This window comes from Ochotona princeps, chromosome 17 (genome assembly GCF_030435755.1).
Source record: "Ochotona princeps isolate mOchPri1 chromosome 17, mOchPri1.hap1, whole genome shotgun sequence".
In the NCBI taxonomy this organism is placed as follows: Eukaryota; Metazoa; Chordata; class Mammalia; order Lagomorpha; family Ochotonidae; genus Ochotona; species Ochotona princeps.
The window spans coordinates 16,595,988-16,608,497 of record NC_080848.1 but is presented as its reverse complement, the minus strand read 5'-3'; positions in this window follow the sequence as shown (position 1 = coordinate 16,608,497).

The following is a 12,510-nucleotide window of genomic DNA, read 5'->3' as shown; positions in this document are numbered from 1 at the left end:
AGCCCTGAACAGAAGCCCCAAAATGCTCCCTAAGGGGAAGGAATCTTGCATCCCATGGAGGGGTCCACGGCATTGGCAGCTCCGTCTGGTGAGGGACAGTCAGAGGTATTAGGCTGTCATGGGGGCCTGGCTCTGCTATGATCCCCCCGACACTGGACTCTTCTCCAGCCTCAGTTTCCCCACCTGCATGATGCCAGTGAAAATCACCCACTCAGTTCCCAGAATACTCATGATCACGTGAGAGGGCTTTATGAACCAGTCTGCTTCGCCTGGTTGTAGCCTAGGCTTAAACGCCCACAAGGAGGGTGAGGCAGCCTCTGGGGGTCAGGCCAGGGGTGGTCCTTTTGGTTCCTAGCCCCAGATGTCTTCTCTGACCACCCCAGCAGTCCATGGAGGCCACAGAGCTGGCTCAACAACCCTCACCAGAGTCCCTGGAGCTGACCCCAGGTCTGTTTTAGGGAGCCAGGCAGTGCCCCAGGGCATGGCCAAAAAGGGCACAAGGGTCCTTGACTAAGCCATGATGTCCTCCAGGGGGCAGAGGACATTTCCGGGAATCCTGAGATTAGGGTATCTAGACCTCGCCTACCTCTCAACACACACACACACACACACACACACACACACGCACGCATGCGCACACAAAGCCTCCAAAAGCCATCTCTTCCGGCCTTACCCTTCCCTCCCTACCAACCCCCTGCTTTCACAGACCCCGGCAGGCATGTTGGGAGGAATGTGGTCTTGTCTAGGGCTGCCTGGCATGTCCCATCTCCCCAGACAGGTCCTGACAGCCTCGCTGGAGGCTCCCTCCACCCAACGCGGCCTTGACTGCCATCAAAGCAGAGCTCCTCCCCCTCTACCCCGCCACCAGGGTTTAGGAGACATTGCTGAGACAGACTCTCTCGAGGCTGTGGGCTCCCCAGATCTGCCACTCCAAGGGCTTGGGAGAATGTGAGTAAGCCGGAGCTCCACCCCACTCCACCCACCCTGACGGTGTCTCCTAATCTCCTTCCAGAGGATGGTTCCCCCCAACACACACCCTGGCCTAGCCCTGCAATTTTCCCAGCTAGCAGCAGCAGGGATTTTGGCTGAGCGACACGCGCCTCTACCAGCAGGCATGTTGCTGCTGGCTGGCATGGGGGTGGGGCATCCCATGGAACAGGCCCTGGCTGGCTGCAGACCCCACCACCACCCTCCTGCAGGAGTCCCTCCTGCATGGAGGCTCAAGGGCAGAGTCCCCAAAGCCCTCTCAATGGAGGCTCCCCTTCTTCCAGGGCAATCACAGAGATGAAGATGGTAGGGAACCATGAACGGCTGAGCCCTGGCACACAATATCAGAAGAGGCCCAGTGCAGAATACGAAGCTGCTCCCATCCCCTGGCTACTCCGGAGTGGAGCCTGACCCCAATGGAACCTGCAGCACGTGGGCACTCGGGAGCCAGGAGCTGCCATGGCCCTCTCAAGCACTGAAAGGGGACGCCGTCTGCACTCCAACCTGCCCCCAAGGTCCTGGCGACCAGGTGCTTGCAACATACTGAAGAGGAACAGCTTTCTAAGGTGACAGTCAGAGAACCAGCTCCAGCTGCAGAGGCCCCTACCTCTGGACTTGCAGGCAGGCTCTATGGGTTCCCCCACCTCTCAGCTGCTCCTTCCCCCAGCCTGTCCAGGGAGCAAGACAGCAGGCAGGAGCCTGTAGGATGCACCTGCGCCTCCTGTGCACAGGGACTACCTCTGAGGAGACCCAGGTTCATCCAGACAAGAAACAAGGCAGAGCCGGGCAGCCACCCACAGAGCCTGCACTGGAGATGGAGGACTGGGCCCCCGGCCAGGGATGGCACCCCCAGGGCAGAGGGAGACCTTGGATCTGAGGAGGTTACAGCCCCACGGTGCTCATGCTGGAAGAAACTGCCCCTGCCTCTAGGGGGGTCTTAGCCTGGAATAGGGAAGCAAACACACTCCAGAATGACCTAGGGTGTGAGCCAACCTCAGGACTGGGCAGGGCCTTTGAGTGCATTTCCTGGGGCTGTGGCAAGCTAATGATGGCAGACATCTTGAATTTGTTCCCCCGCAGTTCCAGAAGCCAGAAGTCCAAAATCAAGGTGTTGGCAGGGCCACACCCTTTCTTCAGACCCCCGGGGGACCATCCTTTCTTGCCATGTCCAGCTCCTGCTGGCCGCATGGCTGGACCTACACCCCCTCCTCTGTCTCTGGCTCTCTGTGCCCACACCTGCAAGGGTCCCACTTCTAATTCAAGTCATATCAGGGTGTGCTCTCCAACCCACTATCTGAGTAACAGGCTGGTGCTTCCAGGGGGAGGAGGTGGCAGTGAAACCCTGGGGGAGAGATGGTGATAATAAGGCTGGGGAAGAACCAATCTGGAAACCTTCCATTAACAGTGATTTTTTTTTAAAGATGTATTTATTTATGTAATTTGAAAGACAGTTACAGAGAAGAGAGACAGAGAACCTCTATTTTCTGGCTCATTCCTCCAGTGGAGCTGAGCTGAGCTAACCCAAAGCCAGGAGCCTAGTGAGAACTTCTCCCAAGACTCCTCTGTTGGTACAGGAGCCCAAGGACTTGGATCATCCTCCTGTGCTTTCCCAGGCCACGAGCAGAACGCTAGATTGGAAGGGAACAGCTGGAATGTGAACCGATGTCCACATAAGCCACCAGCACCACAGGCAGAGGTCAGCCTGCTTAACCAAGGCACCGGCTGTGCCACATGGGAAGCAGCGCTTTTAGTTCAACATTCGACAAGGTGCTGGGGACTACGCAAGAGGGGAGCCCAGATTCCTCAAGTCCTGAGTCCACCTTCCTACCACTCAGTGCTCTGGCTCCCTCACTGCTGGCTAATTGCCCTGGGAGAGAGTTCCTCTGCACTCCATCCAGGTCTTCCATGTAGGTGGCAGCGGCTTGATTTCTTGAGCCATATTCTGCTGCTTTCCCAGGCGCATTAGCAGGCGGCTGGGTCAGAAGTGGAGCAGCTGGTACTCGAATCAGTGCTTGTATGGGATAGCAATGCTGCAGTTGGAGGTATGGTCCTCTGTCCACAACGCCAGCTCAACAGTCCTTTGTCTTAACTTTGTATTTTGAAATCATCATAAGGTTTCTGAAAAAGGTGCCAAAGTAGTACAGGAAGTTTATCTGCACCCTTCACCCAGTTCCCCTGAGACACATACATATTGCATAAGCGTTGCATCATTTCAAAATGAATCCATTGGCAGGAACAAATACCATTAACACCTGCAAACTTTTCTGGAAATTCGCCAAATTTTCTACCAATGGTCCTGCTCAGGCCCCCATGTTATACTGACAGGTGCATCCCTCCAGGACAGGGGACCTCAATCCTGCCTCCTCTTTCTCAACCTTAACCCTTGAGAAGTGTTCTGATCGGTCGTTTTGTAACAAATCACCAAATGTTTTATAGTGAACAAATTGCAGTTGTGCATTTTGTCAAGAAAATCACAACCACAGAGCTGTGTCCTTCCTCCGCATGCTGCCCAGCGGGTGGTGGACGCGCTCAGGATCCCGTGATGTCAGCCATCCTCACCGGGCCAAGGTGGTTTCTCCTTGGGGTCTCACAGTAAAGCCGCTTCTGTTTGATCCACTAAAAATACTGAGAAATTGTGCAAAATCTCCATTCCTTGAACTCTGACCCACTCGTTACACCCACTTGTCACATGCTGAGCTCAAGCTTCATTCAGCTAGAGTCCTCTAGGACCCTTTAGGTGGCGGGGAAGGAGCGGGAGGGCGGTTCCAGGCTTCTGAACACAGCTCTGCTGTGTCTGGGCCCTGAGCCAGACTGGACATCTTCAGACATTATGTCTCTGAGACGCTCCCATGCCCACTTTCCTTGGAGAGGCTCTAAGTGATGTTCTGATCCCTGCTATCAGAGAGGCGGAAGTGGGCAGTCAGAGTCCTCCTGGTGCCACAGGCAGGAAGCCTAAGGCCCAGGAAGGCTCAGAGCCCAGCAACAAGTCAGACCTTCACTGTAACTCCACAGGGTCTTCCCAAGGCTGGGCTTCTCTCTTCCTGCCCAAACCCTGCACCCCTGCCCTTCCTCCTCCTTCATCCTCCTTGCTCTCCTCTGTCCAGCTCCTCCAGCTCCCCTCCAGGTCTCAGTCATCTGGGGGTGAGGGGTGCCTGAGAAGCCCCTGCTGCCAGAGGGTAGGGCTGGTGTCAGGGTTGGAACAGATTGGCTGGCAGGAGGAAGTCAGCTGCCTGGAGTACCGCCCCTTTCCCCAGAGAGCCCTACCGCCTGCTGGTTTCCCAGGCCAGCCAGCCTGACTGGGCCAAGCGTCACTGTGAGAGGGCTGGCCTGGCCTTTCAGACAGGCTGAGCCAAGCCTTGTGGGGTCCAGGTCTTGCTGAGCCGCATGGCTGCACTGCAGAGAGGACAGGGCATGCACAGGCTGCCCATCCTACGAGCATGGAGGCTGAGGATCTGCCCAGAGTCCACAGCAGGGAAGCTGCCCGGGGAAGTACCCAACCCCAGCCTGGCTGGAGCCTCACCTTTCTTTTTCTTTTCTTTTTCTTTTTTTTTAATTTTGAATTTTATGGTATAATTCTATAGGATCTGGGATTTCCCTACCCCCTCCCCAAATTCTCACTCCCTGACTGATATTCCCCATATTATTACAATGGTATAGTCCTTCATATGCAGTCATAAGTCTGTCAGTCTGTTATTTAAATACAGCCTCACCATTCAATGACAGAGAAGTCTCCCCAAATCAGAACGGAAACAAGTCTCGGCAGTCGTCTAGACCACCGGCTTTAGGGTAAAGATGGAGAACGTGGGGCCCAGAGATGAGAAGGGGTTTGTCCAAAGTCACACAGCAGAGCCTTCTCAAAACTGTTGGGACCAGCATTAAGCCATTGCCCACAACACCAACATCCCATATGGGCACTGGTTCATGTCCTGGCTGTTCCAATCTTAACCCAGCTCCCTGTAAATGTGCCTGAAAAAGCAGCAGACGATGGCCTGAGTGCTTGGATCCCTGCACGTGGGAGAATCAAAAGTTCCTGGCTCATGTCTTCGGGATGATTGGCCATTGCAGCCATCTGGAGAGTAAACCAGCAGAGAAAAGATCTCTGTCTCTCCTTTCTCTCTGTATTTATCTCTACCCTTCACGTAAGTAAATCAAATGAAGTTTTTGTTTAAGGGCACACTGCAGAGTTCTGACAACACGTGTGGGATGCTCAGGGTCAGGTGGCCTGAGGACCAGTAACAGGTTGGGTCATGCATTCCCATCAGCTCCTGGTCCAGAAAAGGTGCAGCTTAAATTCTACAGCTCATTATTCAGGAGGTTCCACTGTAAATCCCAGCCCCAACAGGTCCCTCCATGGACTGCTACATCTCCACCCATCTCCTAGTTTCTGCCTGAGCTCCCACACCTGTCATCTCCCTACCCATATTCCCCACATTCTTTAGACCATGCCTCAGATCAGCACACAGCTCTAAGATTCAATTCTGCCTACTGTGTAGCACAAGCAAACACTCAATGAAGGAAGAAAGGACAGAAAGAAACAGGGAGGGAGGAGAGAAAAGGAAGAAGAAGGAAACGGGAAGAAAGTATGGGAATATGGAAGAATGAATGCTTGTCTGGATACATGGATGGATGGATGGATGGACAGATGGAAGGAAGCTAAGAAGACGGAAAAGTGAAGCAATGGATGCCTGGATGGTATGTAGGCAGGCAGGAGACTAGACGAGTGAAAGAACAGAAAAAAAGGAACAGTAATGGTTGGGTGGGTTGAGGAATGACCAGAAGGTCACTGGAAGGTGCGTGCTGGCAGGTGAAGAATGGATACACACACACACACACACGTGCACACACACATGATGCCAGCTTTCCTTGGGAGCGGTATTGGTAAATATCCCAGAGGAACTCCCACTGAACCGAACATTGAAGCTGAATGGCTGCTCAGCGAGCAAAGACGGTGAGGAAAGACACCTATGAGCCCAGAGAACCAGCTGAGCAGACACAGGGGTATGAAGCTGGTCTGTGTGCCGGTAAGCAAGGCTGCAGCTCCCTGCTCCGGGCTGCACTGCCTGACGAGACTGAAAGTGAGGCCGGGCGACCAGGAAGACACTAAGGAGCTTGAATGTCACCCCAGGCCCCTAAAGGGATGTGCTGAGGCCAGGGGAAGAGCTGGGCATGCCTTACTTACAATGACTCCCTGATGTCTGGCAGAGAGGGAGCACTAGAAAGAAAAGCAAAGAGGCAATCAGTAAGGGGCATTTACCACTGACCCGGGAAGGTATGATTTTGACTGCGATGTCTCCTCTCCCAGGAAGTCTTGCCCCATGACCTCAGACCACCTGGTGTCCCCCACTTCCCAGCCCTCTCACTACTTCTGGGGTCATGATGTGGTTGCTTGGCCTGTTCACAGACTGTAATTTACACTGATCAGGTCAGATAGTCCCCGCTCTGGCCCTGGGGACCATCCAGTCTGACAGCAGAGGGCAACCAAGCCCAGAATCATCTCTGAGCCATAGGCTGGGGCAGCCTGAACCAAGAGTCACCAGGTGGGGTGAGTAGCACACGGGAGGCTTCCTGGAAAGGGCAGCTTTTTGACTCAGCATTGAGAGAAGGAAGAGTCCTGGAGGGCAGAGTAATGAGGGTGTTCCCCTGCAGGGGTGTGGCTGTGGGAACCCCAGCATCCAGCGCTGAGTTGCACCCAACGTCAGAAAACAGAATGGCTGTGTCAGGAGTCCTGAGTGATGGCATAGCACAACAGAGAGAACAGGAAGGAGGGAGGAAGGCCAGGGGTCCCCAGGCAGTTCTAGAGGAATGGGTAGAAGTGAAGGACATTTTCACCCATCAGAAACAAGGAGTAGAGTCAGGGCCTCCCCCCAGACTGGAGGACTTGCAAGGGCTTGGGGGAAGAACAGAGCCCCTGGGCAGAAGGAACAGGGTTCAAGCCTGGGCTCCACCACTGACCAGTTGTGCTCAGCAACCCTGGACAAGCCCCTACAGCCTTCACATCTCAGTTACCTATCCAATGGGAGAAGACTAGGGGTGACCAATGGAGGACCGGTTACACCAGTGGCTACACAGCACCCAGCACAGGGACAGGCTTTGGGCAAAAGTTGAGAGGCAGGTGTCCAACACACTGGTTAGGACAACAGCATCCCACACCAGAGTGCTCCGGGTTTTGAGTCCTGGTTCTGTTCCCACTCCACCACCCTGAGAGACAGCAGATGTTGGCTCAAGTAAGCCAGTTCCTGCCACCCACACGGGAAACCCAGATGGAGTTCCAGGCTCGTGACTTCAGCTGGACCCAGGCCCAGCCACTATGGGCATTTGAGGAATGAACCAGCAGATGGAAGAGCGTTTGTGGGGAGCTGAGAGGCTGCTCCATCACCCTCTGCTGCAGCACCCAAAGTGTCCTTCCAGTATCTCAGATTGTGTGATGTCTCAATGTCTAACTGCTAGAACAATATCACAAACTGTTTGGAAACATGGTCGTAGCACCCCCAAACTGGGTCCTCTCACCTGATGAGCAGAAAGCCAATCACTAACCTGGGGTGATGGAAAAAAGTAAGTGCTTACTGCAAAGCACAGAACAAGGAGCCAGGCAGTTACTGCTTAATTCTCAGGCTCCCTGAGGAGTTGGGAGCACAGGTTCTTATAAACTGGAACTGGGGCTGAAAGATGCGTGATCAGCTTCTATCCAAGCTCCTGGTTAGTCAGTGGAGCTCGTGACTGTCCTTTGGTCAGTGAAGCCAGGCTCTTTAAGAAATTTGTAATAGCCAGGTGGGATCCAGTGGGTCTAAGGGTTTTGTGAAGGCGGCAGTTACAGTGTGCCCAGACCTGGAATTCCTCTACCCAAGTCACTCCAGAACAATACTGGCCATGGAGGTTCTTAATTCTTGGAGAAGGAAATGACTCCTTGAGTCTGGTGATTAGAATCTTGGAAGGCCACCTGGATCACTCCCTTAAGTCAGCAAATTCCTTTTGATAAAGGGCAGGCCAGGAAAGAAACAAGGGAAACAGGGAGAAGAGTGACAGGGAGACAGACAGGAGGCTGGGGTCTGCTTTTATATTATGAGAGTTCAGTTTCAGTCCCAAGACTGTTTATTCCTCATCCAACTTGACCTGTGGACAACATCCTTGCAGGAATGATGAAATGATGATGATGATGGGGTGATGGTGGTGATGGTGATGGTGGGACTGGGGCTGATGGTAGTGGTTACTATAGGTTTGTGAGGGTGGTGATGGTGACAGTTAGGGGTGCATGGTGATGATGATGCTAAGGGGGTGATACTAGGGCTGATGGTGTAAGTGGTTACTGTAGGTTGTAGGGATGGTGGTAGTGATGGTGGGGGTACATGGTGATGATGATATTGAGGCAGTGGTACTGGGGCTGATGGTGTAAGTGGCGGGGATGGTGGTTCTGACACAGGTACTGGGGACACACAGGAAGCACCTCCAGGAAGACCGGGATAAGGGGTACCATTCCCCAGGCAGGTGTCATCAATGTGGCTCTCACCCAGGCCAGACTAGCTCGGGATTTGTCACTGGAGCCGCACCCAACACCCGCACCCCAGCCGGAGTCCAGCACAGCACTTGGCCCAGAGAAGCTCTGAGTGCACTCGGCTGACTTACCTGGGTCATTTCTAGAACTCACTTTCTCTGGAAGCCTTATCAAATCAACAAGGCCAGGGCTGTGCTGGCCGTGAGGACCCATGCAAAGGAGGCTTGATGGCAGGGGAAGGCGTGGCTGAGCTACTGAGCCTCAGTCTCCTCACTAGCAGAATAGAATGAGTCAGGAGCAAAGGAAACAGCAAGCAGGCTGGGCCGACAGTGGGCAGGGAGGCGGCGTCTGCTTCAGCTCAGCTGTAGAAAGCAGGACACAGCTGCCCTGACCACCCCACCCCGGCCTTGTTGCAGATGAGGCAACAACAGGTTGCGCAGCTTTGCAAAGAGGAGAGGGATGGAGCAAACATTTACTGGGGACCCACTGTGTGCTCTGCCAGCCCTCAAGTGGACTCCTTCAGGTCGGTGCCATGATCCTATAGCAACAGACAGGGAAGCTGAGAAGTGGGGACACAGCAGGGGTGGGATCTGCCCCGATTGGCAAAGTTCAGATCCCTCCCACCATTCCACATGACCTTATGCAAGAGGCCACAGTCTTGCTCTAGTTTGATTTTATCTCCTTTGGTTATCACTTTCGATTGCTATAGTCATTTTATTATCTGAGCACAAAGTGAATCAAAAATATATTATAGGGGGCAGAGCAGAAAAAATACAGTGCATGCTTTTAAAGTACTGCTTATAACCATTGTTACCAAGCATCCTGTGGTGGCGTACCTGCTCCAGTCCCAGCTGCTCTGCTTCTGACACAGCTTCCAGCTGGTGTACCTGGGAAGGAAAGATGGCCAGTTGTTTGGATCCCTGCCACCTGTGTGGGGTCCTACGGTGGAGTTACAGGCTCCTGGCCTCAGTCTAGTCCAGACCTGGCTGTCTTTACTGTGTGAACCCAACAGATAAAAGGTTCTCTATGTCTCTCCTTCTGCCTCTGTCACTCGTCCTTTCAAGTAAATGAAATAAGTCTTTTAACAAGTTTAATATATTTGGGCCCAGTACAGTAGCCTAGAACGTGCTGGAATCCCATATGGGCACCAGTTCATGTCCTGGAGGCTCCACTTCCCATCCAGCTCCCTGCTTGTGGCCTGGGAAAGCAGTCGAAGATGGCCCAAAGCCTTGGGACCATGCACCCGTATGGAAAACCCAAAAGAGGCTCCTGGATCCTGGCTTCAGATTGGCTCAGTTCCAGCCATTGTGGCCACTTGGGGAGTGAATCAGTGGACAGATGTTCCTCTCCGTCTCTCCTCCTCTCTGTGTATCTGACTTTCCAATAGAAATAAGTTTTTTAAAAGTTTAATATATTTGCAAAAGCATAAAATTTCAGGAGGCTAGTGTTATGGCATGTGTTAGTTATTTAAAACAGAGTTCTAGTTACTACAATATTATTATGCGCATCTAATTCCCACAACCTGGTTCTTTACCTGAGCCGAAAACACCAGACGCAAAGAGGTATCTTAGGAGGTTTATTCCAGCGGGGCAGGAATAGGACTGGGGTCATGATGCGCAAGGGGGAAGGGGGAGGAAAAAGTGGGGGCAGACCGGAAGAAGGAGAGAGAGAGAGAGAGCTGCCCAGTAAAAGGCCTTGCTCTCTTAGGACAACCCTCATCTTCCCTGATCCTCACACCCATGCAATGAGAGGCACACAGAGCCCAGAGACACCAACCCTCAAAAAAGTCACTTCTCACAAGGTGCCCTGGACACCTGCAAGAGCAGACCAGCGAGCTCAGGCTCCTGGGCCTGACCACTGGCATCCCTCCCGGGTATCCCACACCATGTGCAGGGTGCCGGTTAAAGGGTAGCGTTGACCAAACAGCAGTTGTGTTTGTGTCTGTCTTGCAAATGAGGGCAGAAGGAGCTCTGCCAGACACTGCTGCAGTGGGAAGGCAGGCATTAAGCAGCTGCTTGTCTCCAGCTGAAAAGCAGCCCTGAGCGTTTACAGCTCCCCCGAAACAATGGGCCCAAAGAAAGCGGAGTCTCAGGCGCTCACCCCTCCCCAGCTGACATCAGTGGCTACACTTTATGGGCTATCATTAATTCCCAGTCCAGTCATTGTGTTAGCACTCATGCAATTACCTAAAGCAGCGTTTCACAAACATCCACACCAAGTCAGACAGAAGGAATCTGAGGGTGTGTTCTCAATAGGCGCCTTAGGAGGCACCCCGAGAACCTCCAGAGTCAGGATCTTAGAAAGCAGAAAAGGCAGCCACGAGCAAAATGCAGTCTGTTCAGACACAGACACTTGAATCCTCATCTGAAAAAGCCAGGCCACCAGGCACTTCCAAATTGGGGAGGGGAGAAGGGGACACTCAATGCCAGGCGTGACACTGTCTGCTAGTCTCCACATTGTGCCCTCCATTCTGGTGAACGACTCGCCAGCCAGTGCAGCCGCCCAAGAGTTGCTTGAGGTCTTGACAGCTTCATCCATCAATGTGGCAGCTCCTTCCGTCCTGGCCCTTTCCACAGCAGACGACAGATCCATTTACAGAAGAGGCCTAGGAGAGATGCCGTTGGGAGGAGCCAGGAAGCCTATTTTAAGTTCAGCACTCACGGTCCACCTGCTAGCAAAATATGCAAATGAGCACGACTTCTCTCATTAATTTGGTGATACAGATCAAAAGTCTTACGACATTTGCCAGTAATGACATGGCTGGGAATCTAGCCTAAGGAAAAAGTCCAAACAGTTTGGTTTGTAAGAGCTTCCTGGGCAGAGATGTTCACAACCATGCTGTTTTCAGTGATAACCTCAAACAAAAACAAAGATGTACCCTCGCCTTGGAGGCAGTCCCCAAAATGCATAACACTATTGCAAACACAGCAAAGTGTTACTCTTACACAAAGCCGAATGCAATAAAAGTGACAACAACAACAAAAATAAAGCTGAATGCAAAATAGCATACAGATTCAAAATAATTTAGTTCCACAACGCATTCCTCTGAGAAGAAACTTCACAAAATGTTGGCAGTGGTGACCTTTGGGTACTGGAATTTGGGGTTCAGTCTGAGTCGTAGGCTCCCCGCTAAGGCCTGAGGGCAGGGCTGGCAGCCATATAAAGGGAGGTGTATTTGCAGAACAGCTAGCAATTATCCTCCATAGAGAACAAATCAGGCTCAGCCACTTTGATTCAGTTCCCAGGTAAAGCAAGGACTTGGATCCATCCAACAAACTAACCATGCCAGTCACCCATCCCCTCCCAAGCACCCTGGCATTTCTGTCTGTGAAAACCCCATAGGGGCCGATGAAACAAAGAGTCAGTCTTTATACCTGCCAAGAGGAGACTCCTCCAGCACTGAAGGAGGGAACAAAAATAAGACCCTTATTCCAAGGAAATGCAAGGTATAGAAGCTCTTTCTAGCAAAACAGAACAGAAACAGAGTAATGTAAGTGAACACAATTATCTGCCAGAAATATGACTGGCTGCACAAGGAGGCTAACGCAGGCAGCCCAGAATGTACTATGAGCCTGTTTGGGTAAAGAAGAGGCATACACGAAGGAAAGAAAGAGCCACAGCTGGGAGTGGAAGGCAGGGTGGAGGAAGAGGGTAAAGCCGGGGGGAGTTAAAAAAAAAAACACACCTTATGATATGCATGCATCAGAACTCTGCTTTTTAACTTTTTTTCTGTTTGGAAGGCATCCAGGAGGAAGGAATGTGATGAGGGTGGGAGCCGTGCAGTTGGGGCAGGTGCAGCTGGTTCAGGGGTCCAGGACAGTGAAAGACAAGAGACACAGGAGCAGTGAGGAACGCATGAGTTAAGCGTGTGGCGAGAGGATGTGAGGGCCGGTACGGGGAACCGGGTTCTAGGCACTGGCTGTATTCTAACAGACGTCAGGAGTGGGAGAAATGGACAAGGGTCCCAGGTAGTGGGCTGTGCCTGGTTCTGGGAGGAAGGATCCATGTGGTGGGGCAGTGGGGACACAGAGGAG